The 17,664-nt window shown below is 63.7% G+C and overlaps 5 non-coding genes across 5 annotated transcripts; all 5 read right to left on the reverse strand.

Annotated features, from left to right (window-relative positions):
* Positions 1 to 2,413: 2,413 nt before the first annotated feature.
* LOC142866959 (5S ribosomal RNA) lies at positions 2,414 to 2,532 on the reverse strand. Its single transcript, XR_012916692.1, has one exon. It is a non-coding gene; the product is annotated as a 5S ribosomal RNA (ribosomal RNA).
* A 3,502-nt stretch (positions 2,533 to 6,034) lies between these two features.
* On the reverse strand, positions 6,035 to 6,153 carry LOC142866960 (5S ribosomal RNA). The gene has a single exon (XR_012916693.1). It is a non-coding gene; the product is annotated as a 5S ribosomal RNA (ribosomal RNA).
* A 3,502-nt stretch (positions 6,154 to 9,655) lies between these two features.
* LOC142866961 (5S ribosomal RNA) lies at positions 9,656 to 9,774 on the reverse strand. The gene has a single exon (XR_012916694.1). It is a non-coding gene; the product is annotated as a 5S ribosomal RNA (ribosomal RNA).
* Positions 9,775 to 13,283: 3,509 nt separating this feature from the next.
* LOC142866963 (5S ribosomal RNA) lies at positions 13,284 to 13,402 on the reverse strand. Its single transcript, XR_012916696.1, has one exon. It is a non-coding gene; the product is annotated as a 5S ribosomal RNA (ribosomal RNA).
* Positions 13,403 to 16,897: 3,495 nt separating this feature from the next.
* On the reverse strand, positions 16,898 to 17,016 carry LOC142866964 (5S ribosomal RNA). The gene has a single exon (XR_012916697.1). It is a non-coding gene; the product is annotated as a 5S ribosomal RNA (ribosomal RNA).
* Between the last annotated feature and the right edge of the window lie 648 nt (positions 17,017 to 17,664).

Raw genomic sequence — 17,664 nt, forward strand, 5'->3', positions numbered from 1 at the left:
TCAGAAGAGCGAGGCCCGCAGTCTGTGCAGAAGACACCTGCACTCGGGTGTGTGTGGCGGCACGATTCACAAGCAGCTCCAGATGTTAAGCCAAGGAGAAGCCAGGGAGTTCCCAACGCCCCAGGTGTCCTCAGCCCACGACTGGCTGCTGGGGGAATGCGAAGCCCGGCTCCTTGTCTCAGAGCGGGACAACCAGGAGGTGTGACGTACACCCCGGGGTTCCCAGGAGGATCAGGCTGAAGCTGGGACTTGGCCTGAAAGTGTCCCCTCGCATGGCCACCCCCTTCCCCTTCCTGCTCCTCTACTCCTGGTGCCCCTCCATCCAGGGGCCAGACCTTAAAGAGTCACCCGCAAGAGAATCCTGGTCCCAAAGGGGCCTTCTGGGGGACCCGTGCTGAGAGAGGTTGTGGGCATGGCCCGCTGGGGCTCTGCCCGACCCAGGGCTGAGAGATGCAACCTCCCAGCTCTGGGTCCCTGCAGGGGAAGCGTTGGCAAGCACAGGGCCAGTCCTCCAAAGGCCCAGGTGCAGGGAGCCCAGGCCAAGCAGCCTGTGGAAGAAGCCACCCCGGGAAGACGACTGCAGGCCACGGCCCTTCCCACCTCCTCCTCCTCCTCCTCCTGCTCCTCCACCCCCCCGACCTCCCACCCCCCACCCCCGACATGGCGCAGGGCTCAGAGACACCTCAGACACTTGCTACCCAAAGTGCAAAGGGCATCAGTTGCTCCTCCAAACCCCCCCCTGCCCAACAGACCGCGTTGTCCAGCCAGCCCCCGGGCCTCCCTGGGGTGCCCAGCACAAAAGTGCAGACAACCACCGGACCCTCAATCTCAGTTTTCGGATGTTTTTGCCACTCTAAGGACCCGCAGGCCAGCTGGGCCTTCTGGCAGGACAGAGAGCCCCGGAATCCGACGTGGAGAGCTGGGTGTACGTCCCCACGAGGAGGCGGTCCCCACCTCCGCGGCTCTCCCCTTGCGGGGGGGGGGAAAGCAGCCACGGGGCCTCAGAGAAGACACCAGGCTGGGCGCCCGCCCCACAGTGGGGGCACGTCCCCCGCAGGCCACTTAGCGACGGCCGCCGGCCGGCGGACGGTTGGGTGGCGCGAGACGCTGCGGCCGCCCTGCTACCGGGTTCTTGGGAGGGCGTCCTGGAACCAGCGTCCACACCAAGCCCTTGGAAGGCCCAGGCGACGGAGGAGCCCCGTCAGGCAGGGGCCGAGGACGGTGACGGCCCGGGCGGGGAGGAGCGTGTCAGGCAGGGGCAGAGGACGGTGACAGGTGACAGGCCGGGCGGGAAGGAGTCAGTCAGGCAGGGGCCGAGGAGGAGACGGGCTGGGTAAGGGTTAGGGTTAGAGTCAGGGCACAAGTCACAATCGCAAAGACCTGGAAGCGACCCGAGTGCCCATCGACCCACGAGTGCGTAAATGAAATGTGGCGCGTGGACACCACGGAGTGCTATTCAGCTAGGAGGAGCAGCGGTGAGAGGGCACCTCTCGTGGTTCTCCTGGCCAGAGCTGGAACCCGTTCCAGTAAGCCAGGTAGCCCAAGAATGGACACACGAGCACCACGTGCTCGCGCTCACCAGCAAATGGGTACGAACCGATGGACACCTAAGTGGACACAGAGGAATCACCTTCATCGGGTGGGTGTCGGGCGGGTGGGGGGAGGGGATGGGCATACACCTCCATTAGGAATGGGGTGGGTGCGCACCGACTGGGGCATGGGCGCACTTGAGGCTCTGACCCGAGGGGGGAGGCTGGGAGAGGGCAACGTACCCGACCTTAACATTGGTACCCCCACAATACGCTGGAACGACATCAGAGGTAAATGAATAAGAACACAGGGGGGAGGGGGGCACGGGCAACACATGTCACCTTAATACTTGGACTCCCATCATCTGCTTGAAAAGAGAGAGAAAAGAAAATGCAATCATAGAGATAAGAGACACTTTTTAAAAATAATGAATCCGAAGAGAAAAGTAAAAGGAGGCCTGTGGAGCAGGTCTGGGTGTGACTCCGGATCCCCCAACATCAGGTGCCACCACCAAAGATTCCTACGTGTAGCCCATAGAACCCCAAAAGCAACGGGACGAGTTCTGGTCACATACTCCCTCAAAATGACATCCTGGCCTTCTTCTGGAACTCCCTCCCCTCTCAGACTCTCAAGGTTTCCTCCAGCGTGTCGGTTCCCACAGAGCAGACCTTTGGTCTGAGACCTGACAGTCCAGAAGCCACGCATGCTGCCGCGTGACGGCGGTGTCGCGGCTTGGGACAAGAGGAGGCCCCACGGTGCGGGCTGGGGCGCCAGGCACCGCGGCGGGCGCTGAGGGTGGGGGTGACCCCCACCCCGGGCCGCCGCCTCGCTCCCAGAGAGGGGACAGAACAAGAGGCAAAACAAAAAAAAAAAAAAAAGAAGAAGCCTAAGGCACCCGGTATTCCCAGGCGGTCTCCCATCCAAGTACTAACCAGGCCCGACCCTGCTTAGCTTCCGAGACCAGACGAGGTCGGGCGCGTTCAGGGTGGTGTGGCCCTAGACGGCGGAGGGCGCCCCTGCCCCGCTCATGAAGCCGAGCCTCTCTGCGCTTCCCCGCCGCCTCCTCCCGCCCCAGGCCCCGCGCCGGCGCTGACCCGCGCCGGGCCGGGCCTGTTGAGTTCACCGGCCGGGTCCGGCGGGCTCCGAGGGACGGGGGTGACAGGCGGGGCGGGGCGGGGCGGGCAGGGAGCGGTGGGCCGGGGTGGGGGGCTGTCTCTCTATACACACACACACACACACACACACTCACACTCACACAAGATGCGCCTCCACGGCTGGACTCGCCAAGGTGGAGACCTTCCAGCCCCCTTCCTCTCCTCGCCTGGCCTCCTTCACCTACCCGCCCCCCACCCCCAGCTCGTGGCCGCCCCCGCCGCCGCCGCCGCCGCCGATTGCGCACGCGCGGATCGCCCGCCCTTTGACCCCAGGCAGGGGCCGCCCTCCCTGACAACCCCTTTCAGCTGGGCCCCCCACCCTGTGGGTGGGCTGCCGCCTATTCCCCCGGGCCCGGGCTGGGGCACAGCGCATGGGGGAGGGGAGCGAGTGTAGGGGCGTCTCTCTCTCTCTCTAGGGATGTGTCCCATGGGTGGGGTGGCGTGGTTTGTGGGGCGCTGAAGAAATCAGTCCCCTCCATCTCCTACCTCTGGAAAACGCCCAAGCCCTTGGAGAACTGCCGGCAACGCGACCGGGGGGGCCGGGACCCTCCTCTGTGTCCTCCTGTGGCCCAGTCCAAGGGGCCTGGGCCTGGCCGGGGCTGCATTGGACCCCGACCACCCTGGCGTGTGGACTCGCTAAAAATCGGCGATTAGATATTGGATTCCAGCTTCATTGAGGTCATTTCACTAATGAGTGCACCGGAAAGAGTTTCCTAATCCATCTGTGAGGGTGGCAACTGAAAGAGAATTTTAAAGCTGACAGAATAGGCGAGGAAAGGCATAGGAGATTTCCACACCCAGTAAGGAAGCCTTTCCCGAAATGGAAGAAAGAAACGAGCAAACAGAAACACCGGTAGCCCGCCAGGATCAGAGTCTGCCCCCGAGAGAAAGTACCCTGACCAGGTTCACCCGTGGGTGGGTGGCGAGCTAGCGGCATTCAGAAGAGCGAGGCCCGCAGTCTGTGCAGAAGACACCTGCACTCGGGTGTGTGTGGCGGCACGATTCACAAGCAGCTCCAGATGTTAAGCCAAGGAGAAGCCAGGGAGTTCCCAACGCCCCAGGTGTCCTCAGCCCACGACTGGCTGCTGGGGGAATGCGAAGCCCGGCTCCTTGTCTCAGAGCGGGACAACCAGGAGGTGTGACGTACACCCCGGGGTTCCCAGGAGGATCAGGCTGAAGCTGGGACTTGGCCTGAAAGTGTCCCCTCGCATGGCCACCCCCTTCCCCTTCCTGCTCCTCTACTCCTGGTGCCCCTCCATCCAGGGGCCAGACCTTAAAGAGTCACCCGCAAGAGAATCCTGGTCCCAAAGGGGCCTTCTGGGGGACCCGTGCTGAGAGAGGTTGTGGGCATGGCCCGCTGGGGCTCTGCCCGACCCAGGGCTGAGAGATGCAACCTCCCAGCTCTGGGTCCCTGCAGGGGAAGCGTTGGCAAGCACAGGGCCAGTCCTCCAAAGGCCCAGGTGCAGGGAGCCCAGGCCAAGCAGCCTGTGGAAGAAGCCACCCCGGGAAGACGACTGCAGGCCACGGCCCTTCCCACCTCCTCCTCCTCCTCCTCCTGCTCCTCCACCCCCCCGACCTCCCACCCCCCACCCCCGACATGGCGCAGGGCTCAGAGACACCTCAGACACTTGCTACCCAAAGTGCAAAGGGCATCAGTTGCTCCTCCAAACCCCCCCCTGCCCAACAGACCGCGTTTTCCAGCCAGCCCCCGGGCCTCCCTGGGGTGCCCAGCACAAAAGTGCAGACAACCACCGGACCCTCAATCTCAGTTTTCGGATGTTTTTGCCACTCTAAGGACCCGCAGGCCAGCTGGGCCTTCTGGCAGGACAGAGAGCCCCGGAATCCGACGTGGAGAGCTGGGTGTACGTCCCCACGAGGAGGCGGTCCCCACCTCCGCGGCTCTCCCCTTGCGGGGGGGGGGAAAGCAGCCACGGGGCCTCAGAGAAGACACCAGGCTGGGCGCCCGCCCCACAGTGGGGGCACGTCCCCCGCAGGCCACTTAGCGACGGCCGCCGGCCGGCGGACGGTTGGGTGGCGCGAGACGCTGCGGCCGCCCTGCTACCGGGTTCTTGGGAGGGCGTCCTGGAACCAGCGTCCACACCAAGCCCTTGGAAGGCCCAGGCGACGGAGGAGCCCCGTCAGGCAGGGGCCGAGGACGGTGACGGCCCGGGCGGGGAGGAGCGTGTCAGGCAGGGGCAGAGGACGGTGACAGGTGACAGGCCGGGCGGGAAGGAGTCAGTCAGGCAGGGGCCGAGGAGGAGACGGGCTGGGTAAGGGTTAGGGTTAGAGTCAGGGCACAAGTCACAATCGCAAAGACCTGGAAGCGACCCGAGTGCCCATCGACCCACGAGTGCGTAAATGAAATGTGGCGCGTGGACACCACGGAGTGCTATTCAGCTAGGAGGAGCAGCGGTGAGAGGGCACCTCTCGTGGTTCTCCTGGCCAGAGCTGGAACCCGTTCCAGTAAGCCAGGTAGCCCAAGAATGGACACACGAGCACCACGTGCTCGCGCTCACCAGCAAATGGGTACGAACCGATGGACACCTAAGTGGACACAGAGGAATCACCTTCATCGGGTGGGTGTCGGGCGGGTGGGGGGAGGGGATGGGCATACACCTCCATTAGGAATGGGGTGGGTGCGCACCGACTGGGGCATGGGCGCACTTGAGGCTCTGACCCGAGGGGGGAGGCTGGGAGAGGGCAACGTACCCGACCTTAACATTGGTACCCCCACAATACGCTGGAACGACATCAGAGGTAAATGAATAAGAACACAGGGGGGAGGGGGGCACGGGCAACACATGTCACCTTAATACTTGGACTCCCATCATCTGCTTGAAAAGAGAGAGAAAAGAAAATGCAATCATAGAGATAAGAGACACTTTTTAAAAATAATGAATCCGAAGAGAAAAGTAAAAGGAGGCCTGTGGAGCAGGTCTGGGTGTGACTCCGGATCCCCCAACATCAGGTGCCACCACCAAAGATTCCTACGTGTAGCCCATAGAACCCCAAAAGCAACGGGACGAGTTCTGGTCACATACTCCCTCAAAATGACATCCTGGCCTTCTTCTGGAACTCCCTCCCCTCTCAGACTCTCAAGGTTTCCTCCAGCGTGTCGGTTCCCACAGAGCAGACCTTTGGTCTGAGACCTGACAGTCCAGAAGCCACGCATGCTGCCGCGTGACGGCGGTGTCGCGGCTTGGGACAAGAGGAGGCCCCACGGTGCGGGCTGGGGCGCCAGGCACCGCGGCGGGCGCTGAGGGTGGGGGTGACCCCCACCCCGGGCCGCCGCCTCGCTCCCAGAGAGGGGACAGAACAAGAGGCAAAACAAAAAAAAAAAAAAAAGAAGAAGCCTAAGGCACCCGGTATTCCCAGGCGGTCTCCCATCCAAGTACTAACCAGGCCCGACCCTGCTTAGCTTCCGAGACCAGACGAGGTCGGGCGCGTTCAGGGTGGTGTGGCCCTAGACGGCGGAGGGCGCCCCTGCCCCGCTCATGAAGCCGAGCCTCTCTGCGCTTCCCCGCCGCCTCCTCCCGCCCCAGGCCCCGCGCCGGCGCTGACCCGCGCCGGGCCGGGCCTGTTGAGTTCACCGGCCGGGTCCGGCGGGCTCCGAGGGACGGGGGTGACAGGCGGGGCGGGGCGGGGCGGGCAGGGAGCGGTGGGCCGGGGTGGGGGGCTGTCTCTCTATACACACACACACACACACACACACTCACACTCACACAAGATGCGCCTCCACGGCTGGACTCGCCAAGGTGGAGACCTTCCAGCCCCCTTCCTCTCCTCGCCTGGCCTCCTTCACCTACCCGCCCCCCACCCCCAGCTCGTGGCCGCCCCCGCCGCCGCCGCCGCCGCCGATTGCGCACGCGCGGATCGCCCGCCCTTTGACCCCAGGCAGGGGCCGCCCTCCCTGACAACCCCTTTCAGCTGGGCCCCCCACCCTGTGGGTGGGCTGCCGCCTATTCCCCCGGGCCCGGGCTGGGGCACAGCGCATGGGGGAGGGGAGCGAGTGTAGGGGCGTCTCTCTCTCTCTCTAGGGATGTGTCCCATGGGTGGGGTGGCGTGGTTTGTGGGGCGCTGAAGAAATCAGTCCCCTCCATCTCCTACCTCTGGAAAACGCCCAAGCCCTTGGAGAACTGCCGGCAACGCGACCGGGGGGGCCGGGACCCTCCTCTGTGTCCTCCTGTGGCCCAGTCCAAGGGGCCTGGGCCTGGCCGGGGCTGCATTGGACCCCGACCACCCTGGCGTGTGGACTCGCTAAAAATCGGCGATTAGATATTGGATTCCAGCTTCATTGAGGTCATTTCACTAATGAGTGCACCGGAAAGAGTTTCCTAATCCATCTGTGAGGGTGGCAACTGAAAGAGAATTTTAAAGCTGACAGAATAGGCGAGGAAAGGCATAGGAGATTTCCACACCCAGTAAGGAAGCCTTTCCCGAAATGGAAGAAAGAAACGAGCAAACAGAAACACCGGTAGCCCGCCAGGATCAGAGTCTGCCCCCGAGAGAAAGTACCCTGACCAGGTTCACCCGTGGGTGGGTGGCGAGCTAGCGGCATTCAGAAGAGCGAGGCCCGCAGTCTGTGCAGAAGACACCTGCACTCGGGTGTGTGTGGCGGCACGATTCACAAGCAGCTCCAGATGTTAAGCCAAGGAGAAGCCAGGGAGTTCCCAACGCCCCAGGTGTCCTCAGCCCACGACTGGCTGCTGGGGGAATGCGAAGCCCGGCTCCTTGTCTCAGAGCGGGACAACCAGGAGGTGTGACGTACACCCCGGGGTTCCCAGGAGGATCAGGCTGAAGCTGGGACTTGGCCTGAAAGTGTCCCCTCGCATGGCCACCCCCTTCCCCTTCCTGCTCCTCTACTCCTGGTGCCCCTCCATCCAGGGGCCAGACCTTAAAGAGTCACCCGCAAGAGAATCCTGGTCCCAAAGGGGCCTTCTGGGGGACCCGTGCTGAGAGAGGTTGTGGGCATGGCCCGCTGGGGCTCTGCCCGACCCAGGGCTGAGAGATGCAACCTCCCAGCTCTGGGTCCCTGCAGGGGAAGCGTTGGCAAGCACAGGGCCAGTCCTCCAAAGGCCCAGGTGCAGGGAGCCCAGGCCAAGCAGCCTGTGGAAGAAGCCACCCCGGGAAGACGACTGCAGGCCACGGCCCTTCCCACCTCCTCCTCCTCCTCCTCCTGCTCCTCCACCCCCCCGACCTCCCACCCCCCACCCCCGACATGGCGCAGGGCTCAGAGACACCTCAGACACTTGCTACCCAAAGTGCAAAGGGCATCAGTTGCTCCTCCAAACCCCCCCCTGCCCAACAGACCGCGTTTTCCAGCCAGCCCCCGGGCCTCCCTGGGGTGCCCAGCACAAAAGTGCAGACAACCACCGGACCCTCAATCTCAGTTTTCGGATGTTTTTGCCACTCTAAGGACCCGCAGGCCAGCTGGGCCTTCTGGCAGGACAGAGAGCCCCGGAATCCGACGTGGAGAGCTGGGTGTACGTCCCCACGAGGAGGCGGTCCCCACCTCCGCGGCTCTCCCCTTGCGGGGGGGGGGAAAGCAGCCACGGGGCCTCAGAGAAGACACCAGGCTGGGCGCCCGCCCCACAGTGGGGGCACGTCCCCCGCAGGCCACTTAGCGACGGCCGCCGGCCGGCGGACGGTTGGGTGGCGCGAGACGCTGCGGCCGCCCTGCTACCGGGTTCTTGGGAGGGCGTCCTGGAACCAGCGTCCACACCAAGCCCTTGGAAGGCCCAGGCGACGGAGGAGCCCCGTCAGGCAGGGGCCGAGGACGGTGACGGCCCGGGCGGGGAGGAGCGTGTCAGGCAGGGGCAGAGGACGGTGACAGGTGACAGGCCGGGCGGGAAGGAGTCAGTCAGGCAGGGGCCGAGGAGGAGACGGGCTGGGTAAGGGTTAGGGTTAGAGTCAGGGCACAAGTCACAATCGCAAAGACCTGGAAGCGACCCGAGTGCCCATCGACCCACGAGTGCGTAAATGAAATGTGGCGCGTGGACACCACGGAGTGCTATTCAGCTAGGAGGAGCAGCGGTGAGAGGGCACCTCTCGTGGTTCTCCTGGCCAGAGCTGGAACCCGTTCCAGTAAGCCAGGTAGCCCAAGAATGGACACACGAGCACCACGTGCTCGCGCTCACCAGCAAATGGGTACGAACCGATGGACACCTAAGTGGACACAGAGGAATCACCTTCATCGGGTGGGTGTCGGGCGGGTGGGGGGAGGGGATGGGCATACACCTCCATTAGGAATGGGGTGGGTGCGCACCGACTGGGGCATGGGCGCACTTGAGGCTCTGACCCGAGGGGGGAGGCTGGGAGAGGGCAACGTACCCGACCTTAACATTGGTACCCCCACAATACGCTGGAACGACATCAGAGGTAAATGAATAAGAACACAGGGGGGAGGGGGGCACGGGCAACACATGTCACCTTAATACTTGGACTCCCATCATCTGCTTGAAAAGAGAGAGAAAAGAAAATGCAATCATAGAGATAAGAGACACTTTTTAAAAATAATGAATCCGAAGAGAAAAGTAAAAGGAGGCCTGTGGAGCAGGTCTGGGTGTGACTCCGGATCCCCCAACATCAGGTGCCACCACCAAAGATTCCTACGTGTAGCCCATAGAACCCCAAAAGCAACGGGACGAGTTCTGGTCACATACTCCCTCAAAATGACATCCTGGCCTTCTTCTGGAACTCCCTCCCCTCTCAGACTCTCAAGGTTTCCTCCAGCGTGTCGGTTCCCACAGAGCAGACCTTTGGTCTGAGACCTGACAGTCCAGAAGCCACGCATGCTGCCGCGTGACGGCGGTGTCGCGGCTTGGGACAAGAGGAGGCCCCACGGTGCGGGCTGGGGCGCCAGGCACCGCGGCGGGCGCTGAGGGTGGGGGTGACCCCCACCCCGGGCCGCCGCCTCGCTCCCAGAGAGGGGACAGAACAAGAGGCAAAACAAAAAAAAAAAAAAAAGAAGAAGCCTAAGGCACCCGGTATTCCCAGGCGGTCTCCCATCCAAGTACTAACCAGGCCCGACCCTGCTTAGCTTCCGAGACCAGACGAGGTCGGGCGCGTTCAGGGTGGTGTGGCCCTAGACGGCGGAGGGCGCCCCTGCCCCGCTCATGAAGCCGAGCCTCTCTGCGCTTCCCCGCCGCCTCCTCCCGCCCCAGGCCCCGCGCCGGCGCTGACCCGCGCCGGGCCGGGCCTGTTGAGTTCACCGGCCGGGTCCGGCGGGCTCCGAGGGACGGGGGTGACAGGCGGGGCGGGGCGGGCAGGGAGCGGTGGGCCGGGGTGGGGGGCTGTCTCTCTATACACACACACACACACACACACACACACACACACACTCACACTCACACAAGATGCGCCTCCACGGCTGGACTCGCCAAGGTGGAGACCTTCCAGCCCCCTTCCTCTCCTCGCCTGGCCTCCTTCACCTACCCGCCCCCCACCCCCAGCTCGTGGCCGCCCCCGCCGCCGCCGCCGCCGCCGATTGCGCACGCGCGGATCGCCCGCCCTTTGACCCCAGGCAGGGGCCGCCCTCCCTGACAACCCCTTTCAGCTGGGCCCCCCACCCTGTGGGTGGGCTGCCGCCTATTCCCCCGGGCCCGGGCTGGGGCACAGCGCATGGGGGAGGGGAGCGAGTGTAGGGGCGTCTCTCTCTCTCTCTAGGGATGTGTCCCATGGGTGGGGTGGCGTGGTTTGTGGGGCGCTGAAGAAATCAGTCCCCTCCATCTCCTACCTCTGGAAAACGCCCAAGCCCTTGGAGAACTGCCGGCAACGCGACCGGGGGGGCCGGGACCCTCCTCTGTGTCCTCCTGTGGCCCAGTCCAAGGGGCCTGGGCCTGGCCGGGGCTGCATTGGACCCCGACCACCCTGGCGTGTGGACTCGCTAAAAATCGGCGATTAGATATTGGATTCCAGCTTCATTGAGGTCATTTCACTAATGAGTGCACCGGAAAGAGTTTCCTAATCCATCTGTGAGGGTGGCAACTGAAAGAGAATTTTAAAGCTGACAGAATAGGCGAGGAAAGGCATAGGAGATTTCCACACCCAGTAAGGAAGCCTTTCCCGAAATGGAAGAAAGAAACGAGCAAACAGAAACACCGGTAGCCCGCCAGGATCAGAGTCTGCCCCCGAGAGAAAGTACCCTGACCAGGTTCACCCGTGGGTGGGTGGCGAGCTAGCGGCATTCAGAAGAGCGAGGCCCGCAGTCTGTGCAGAAGACACCTGCACTCGGGTGTGTGTGGCGGCACGATTCACAAGCAGCTCCAGATGTTAAGCCAAGGAGAAGCCAGGGAGTTCCCAACGCCCCAGGTGTCCTCAGCCCACGACTGGCTGCTGGGGGAATGCGAAGCCCGGCTCCTTGTCTCAGAGCGGGACAACCAGGAGGTGTGACGTACACCCCGGGGTTCCCAGGAGGATCAGGCTGAAGCTGGGACTTGGCCTGAAAGTGTCCCCTCGCATGGCCACCCCCTTCCCCTTCCTGCTCCTCTACTCCTGGTGCCCCTCCATCCAGGGGCCAGACCTTAAAGAGTCACCCGCAAGAGAATCCTGGTCCCAAAGGGGCCTTCTGGGGGACCCGTGCTGAGAGAGGTTGTGGGCATGGCCCGCTGGGGCTCTGCCCGACCCAGGGCTGAGAGATGCAACCTCCCAGCTCTGGGTCCCTGCAGGGGAAGCGTTGGCAAGCACAGGGCCAGTCCTCCAAAGGCCCAGGTGCAGGGAGCCCAGGCCAAGCAGCCTGTGGAAGAAGCCACCCCGGGAAGACGACTGCAGGCCACGGCCCTTCCCACCTCCTCCTCCTCCTCCTCCTGCTCCTCCACCCCCCCGACCTCCCACCCCCCACCCCCGACATGGCGCAGGGCTCAGAGACACCTCAGACACTTGCTACCCAAAGTGCAAAGGGCATCAGTTGCTCCTCCAAACCCCCCCCTGCCCAACAGACCGCGTTTTCCAGCCAGCCCCCGGGCCTCCCTGGGGTGCCCAGCACAAAAGTGCAGACAACCACCGGACCCTCAATCTCAGTTTTCGGATGTTTTTGCCACTCTAAGGACCCGCAGGCCAGCTGGGCCTTCTGGCAGGACAGAGAGCCCCGGAATCCGACGTGGAGAGCTGGGTGTACGTCCCCACGAGGAGGCGGTCCCCACCTCCGCGGCTCTCCCCTTGCGGGGGGGGGGAAAGCAGCCACGGGGCCTCAGAGAAGACACCAGGCTGGGCGCCCGCCCCACAGTGGGGGCACGTCCCCCGCAGGCCACTTAGCGACGGCCGCCGGCCGGCGGACGGTTGGGTGGCGCGAGACGCTGCGGCCGCCCTGCTACCGGGTTCTTGGGAGGGCGTCCTGGAACCAGCGTCCACACCAAGCCCTTGGAAGGCCCAGGCGACGGAGGAGCCCCGTCAGGCAGGGGCCGAGGACGGTGACGGCCCGGGCGGGGAGGAGCGTGTCAGGCAGGGGCAGAGGACGGTGACAGGTGACAGGCCGGGCGGGAAGGAGTCAGTCAGGCAGGGGCCGAGGAGGAGACGGGCTGGGTAAGGGTTAGGGTTAGAGTCAGGGCACAAGTCACAATCGCAAAGACCTGGAAGCGACCCGAGTGCCCATCGACCCACGAGTGCGTAAATGAAATGTGGCGCGTGGACACCACGGAGTGCTATTCAGCTAGGAGGAGCAGCGGTGAGAGGGCACCTCTCGTGGTTCTCCTGGCCAGAGCTGGAACCCGTTCCAGTAAGCCAGGTAGCCCAAGAATGGACACACGAGCACCACGTGCTCGCGCTCACCAGCAAATGGGTACGAACCGATGGACACCTAAGTGGACACAGAGGAATCACCTTCATCGGGTGGGTGTCGGGCGGGTGGGGGGAGGGGATGGGCATACACCTCCATTAGGAATGGGGTGGGTGCGCACCGACTGGGGCATGGGCGCACTTGAGGCTCTGACCCGAGGGGGGAGGCTGGGAGAGGGCAACGTACCCGACCTTAACATTGGTACCCCCACAATACGCTGGAACGACATCAGAGGTAAATGAATAAGAACACAGGGGGGAGGGGGGCACGGGCAACACATGTCACCTTAATACTTGGACTCCCATCATCTGCTTGAAAAGAGAGAGAAAAGAAAATGCAATCATAGAGATAAGAGACACTTTTTAAAAATAATGAATCCGAAGAGAAAAGTAAAAGGAGGCCTGTGGAGCAGGTCTGGGTGTGACTCCGGATCCCCCAACATCAGGTGCCACCACCAAAGATTCCTACGTGTAGCCCATAGAACCCCAAAAGCAACGGGACGAGTTCTGGTCACATACTCCCTCAAAATGACATCCTGGCCTTCTTCTGGAACTCCCTCCCCTCTCAGACTCTCAAGGTTTCCTCCAGCGTGTCGGTTCCCACAGAGCAGACCTTTGGTCTGAGACCTGACAGTCCAGAAGCCACGCATGCTGCCGCGTGACGGCGGTGTCGCGGCTTGGGACAAGAGGAGGCCCCACGGTGCGGGCTGGGGCGCCAGGCACCGCGGCGGGCGCTGAGGGTGGGGGTGACCCCCACCCCGGGCCGCCGCCTCGCTCCCAGAGAGGGGACAGAACAAGAGGCAAAACAAAAAAAAAAAAAAAAGAAGAAGCCTAAGGCACCCGGTATTCCCAGGCGGTCTCCCATCCAAGTACTAACCAGGCCCGACCCTGCTTAGCTTCCGAGACCAGACGAGGTCGGGCGCGTTCAGGGTGGTGTGGCCCTAGACGGCGGAGGGCGCCCCTGCCCCGCTCATGAAGCCGAGCCTCTCTGCGCTTCCCCGCCGCCTCCTCCCGCCCCAGGCCCCGCGCCGGCGCTGACCCGCGCCGGGCCGGGCCTGTTGAGTTCACCGGCCGGGTCCGGCGGGCTCCGAGGGACGGGGGTGACAGGCGGGGCGGGGCGGGCAGGGAGCGGTGGGCCGGGGTGGGGGGCTGTCTCTCTATACACACACACACACACACACACACACACACTCACACTCACACAAGATGCGCCTCCACGGCTGGACTCGCCAAGGTGGAGACCTTCCAGCCCCCTTCCTCTCCTCGCCTGGCCTCCTTCACCTACCCGCCCCCCACCCCCAGCTCGTGGCCGCCCCCGCCGCCGCCGATTGCGCACGCGCGGATCGCCCGCCCTTTGACCCCAGGCAGGGGCCGCCCTCCCTGACAACCCCTTTCAGCTGGGCCCCCCACCCTGTGGGTGGGCTGCCGCCTATTCCCCCGGGCCCGGGCTGGGGCACAGCGCATGGGGGAGGGGAGCGAGTGTAGGGGCGTCTCTCTCTCTCTCTAGGGATGTGTCCCATGGGTGGGGTGGCGTGGTTTGTGGGGCGCTGAAGAAATCAGTCCCCTCCATCTCCTACCTCTGGAAAACGCCCAAGCCCTTGGAGAACTGCCGGCAACGCGACCGGGGGGGGCCGGGACCCTCCTCTGTGTCCTCCTGTGGCCCAGTCCAAGGGGCCTGGGCCTGGCCGGGGCTGCATTGGACCCCGACCACCCTGGCGTGTGGACTCGCTAAAAATCGGCGATTAGATATTGGATTCCAGCTTCATTGAGGTCATTTCACTAATGAGTGCACCGGAAAGAGTTTCCTAATCCATCTGTGAGGGTGGCAACTGAAAGAGAATTTTAAAGCTGACAGAATAGGCGAGGAAAGGCATAGGAGATTTCCACACCCAGTAAGGAAGCCTTTCCCGAAATGGAAGAAAGAAACGAGCAAACAGAAACACCGGTAGCCCGCCAGGATCAGAGTCTGCCCCCGAGAGAAAGTACCCTGACCAGGTTCACCCGTGGGTGGGTGGCGAGCTAGCAGCATTCAGAAGAGCGAGGCCCGCAGTCTGTGCAGAAGACACCTGCACTCGGGTGTGTGTGGCGGCACGATTCACAAGCAGCTCCAGATGTTAAGCCAAGGAGAAGCCAGGGAGTTCCCAACGCCCCAGGTGTCCTCAGCCCACGACTGGCTGCTGGGGGAATGCGAAGCCCGGCTCCTTGTCTCAGAGCGGGACAACCAGGAGGTGTGACGTACACCCCGGGGTTCCCAGGAGGATCAGGCTGAAGCTGGGACTTGGCCTGAAAGTGTCCCCTCGCATGGCCACCCCCTTCCCCTTCCTGCTCCTCTACTCCTGGTGCCCCTCCATCCAGGGGCCAGACCTTAAAGAGTCACCCGCAAGAGAATCCTGGTCCCAAAGGGGCCTTCTGGGGGACCCGTGCTGAGAGAGGTTGTGGGCATGGCCCGCTGGGGCTCTGCCCGACCCAGGGCTGAGAGATGCAACCTCCCAGCTCTGGGTCCCTGCAGGGGAAGCGTTGGCAAGCACAGGGCCAGTCCTCCAAAGGCCCAGGTGCAGGGAGCCCAGGCCAAGCAGCCTGTGGAAGAAGCCACCCCGGGAAGACGACTGCAGGCCACGGCCCTTCCCACCTCCTCCTCCTCCTCCTCCTGCTCCTCCACCCCCCCGACCTCCCACCCCCCACCCCCGACATGGCGCAGGGCTCAGAGACACCTCAGACACTTGCTACCCAAAGTGCAAAGGGCATCAGTTGCTCCTCCAAACCCCCCCCTGCCCAACAGACCGCGTTTTCCAGCCAGCCCCCGGGCCTCCCTGGGGTGCCCAGCACAAAAGTGCAGACAACCACCGGACCCTCAATCTCAGTTTTCGGATGTTTTTGCCACTCTAAGGACCCGCAGGCCAGCTGGGCCTTCTGGCAGGACAGAGAGCCCCGGAATCCGACGTGGAGAGCTGGGTGTACGTCCCCACGAGGAGGCGGTCCCCACCTCCGCGGCTCTCCCCTTGCGGGGGGGGGGAAAGCAGCCACGGGGCCTCAGAGAAGACACCAGGCTGGGCGCCCGCCCCACAGTGGGGGCACGTCCCCCGCAGGCCACTTAGCGACGGCCGCCGGCCGGCGGACGGTTGGGTGGCGCGAGACGCTGCGGCCGCCCTGCTACCGGGTTCTTGGGAGGGCGTCCTGGAACCAGCGTCCACACCAAGCCCTTGGAAGGCCCAGGCGACGGAGGAGCCCCGTCAGGCAGGGGCCGAGGACGGTGACGGCCCGGGCGGGGAGGAGCGTGTCAGGCAGGGGCAGAGGACGGTGACAGGTGACAGGCCGGGCGGGAAGGAGTCAGTCAGGCAGGGGCCGAGGAGGAGACGGGCTGGGTAAGGGTTAGGGTTAGAGTCAGGGCACAAGTCACAATCGCAAAGACCTGGAAGCGACCCGAGTGCCCATCGACCCACGAGTGCGTAAATGAAATGTGGCGCGTGGACACCACGGAGTGCTATTCAGCTAGGAGGAGCAGCGGTGAGAGGGCACCTCTCGTGGTTCTCCTGGCCAGAGCTGGAACCCGTTCCAGTAAGCCAGGTAGCCCAAGAATGGACACACGAGCACCACGTGCTCGCGCTCACCAGCAAATGGGTACGAACCGATGGACACCTAAGTGGACACAGAGGAATCACCTTCATCGGGTGGGTGTCGGGCGGGTGGGGGGAGGGGATGGGCATACACCTCCATTAGGAATGGGGTGGGTGCGCACCGACTGGGGCATGGGCGCACTTGAGGCTCTGACCCGAGGGGGGAGGCTGGGAGAGGGCAACGTACCCGACCTTAACATTGGTACCCCCACAATACGCTGGAACGACATCAGAGGTAAATGAATAAGAACACAGGGGGGAGGGGGGCACGGGCAACACATGTCACCTTAATACTTGGACTCCCATCATCTGCTTGAAAAGAGAGAGAAAAGAAAATGCAATCATAGAGATAAGAGACACTTTTTAAAAATAATGAATCCGAAGAGAAAAGTAAAAGGAGGCCTGTGGAGCAGGTCTGGGTGTGACTCCGGATCCCCCAACATCAGGTGCCACCACCAAAGATTCCTACGTGTAGCCCATAGAACCCCAAAAGCAACGGGACGAGTTCTGGTCACATACTCCCTCAAAATGACATCCTGGCCTTCTTCTGGAACTCCCTCCCCTCTCAGACTCTCAAGGTTTCCTCCAGCGTGTCGGTTCCCACAGAGCAGACCTTTGGTCTGAGACCTGACAGTCCAGAAGCCACGCATGCTGCCGCGTGACGGCGGTGTCGCGGCTTGGGACAAGAGGAGGCCCCACGGTGCGGGCTGGGGCGCCAGGCACCGCGGCGGGCGCTGAGGGTGGGGGTGACCCCCACCCCGGGCCGCCGCCTCGCTCCCAGAGAGGGGACAGAACAAGAGGCAAAACAAAAAAAAAAAAAAAAGAAGAAGCCTAAGGCACCCGGTATTCCCAGGCGGTCTCCCATCCAAGTACTAACCAGGCCCGACCCTGCTTAGCTTCCGAGACCAGACGAGGTCGGGCGCGTTCAGGGTGGTGTGGCCCTAGACGGCGGAGGGCGCCCCTGCCCCGCTCATGAAGCCGAGCCTCTCTGCGCTTCCCCGCCGCCTCCTCCCGCCCCAGGCCCCGCGCCGGCGCTGACCCGCGCCGGGCCGGGCCTGTTGAGTTCACCGGCCGGGTCCGGCGGGCTCCGAGGGACGGGGGTGACAGGCGGGGCGGGGCGGGCAGGGAGCGGTGGGCCGGGGTGGGGGGCTGTCTCTCTATACACACACACACACACACACACACACACACACACACTCACACTCACACAAGATGCGCCTCCACGGCTGGACTCGCCAAGGTGGAGACCTTCCAGCCCCCTTCCTCTCCTCGCCTGGCCTCCTTCACCTACCCGCCCCCCACCCCCAGCTCGTGGCCGCCCCCGCCGCCGCCGCCGCCGCCGCCGCCGCCGATTGCGCACGCGCGGATCGCCCGCCCTTTGACCCCAGGCAGGGGCCGCCCTCCCTGACAACCCCTTTCAGCTGGGCCCCCCACCCTGTGGGTGGGCTGCCGCCTATTCCCCCGGGCCCGGGCTGGGGCACAGCGCATGGGGGAGGGGAGCGAGTGTATGGGGCGTCTCTCTCTCTCTCTAGGGATGTGTCCCATGGGTGGGGTGGCGTGGTTTGTGGGGCGCTGAAGAAATCAGTCCCCTCCAT

Source organism: Microcebus murinus, unplaced genomic scaffold (assembly GCF_040939455.1).
Source record: "Microcebus murinus isolate Inina unplaced genomic scaffold, M.murinus_Inina_mat1.0 scaf007_hap2_Mmur4.0, whole genome shotgun sequence".
NCBI lineage: Eukaryota > Metazoa > Chordata > Mammalia > Primates > Cheirogaleidae > Microcebus > Microcebus murinus.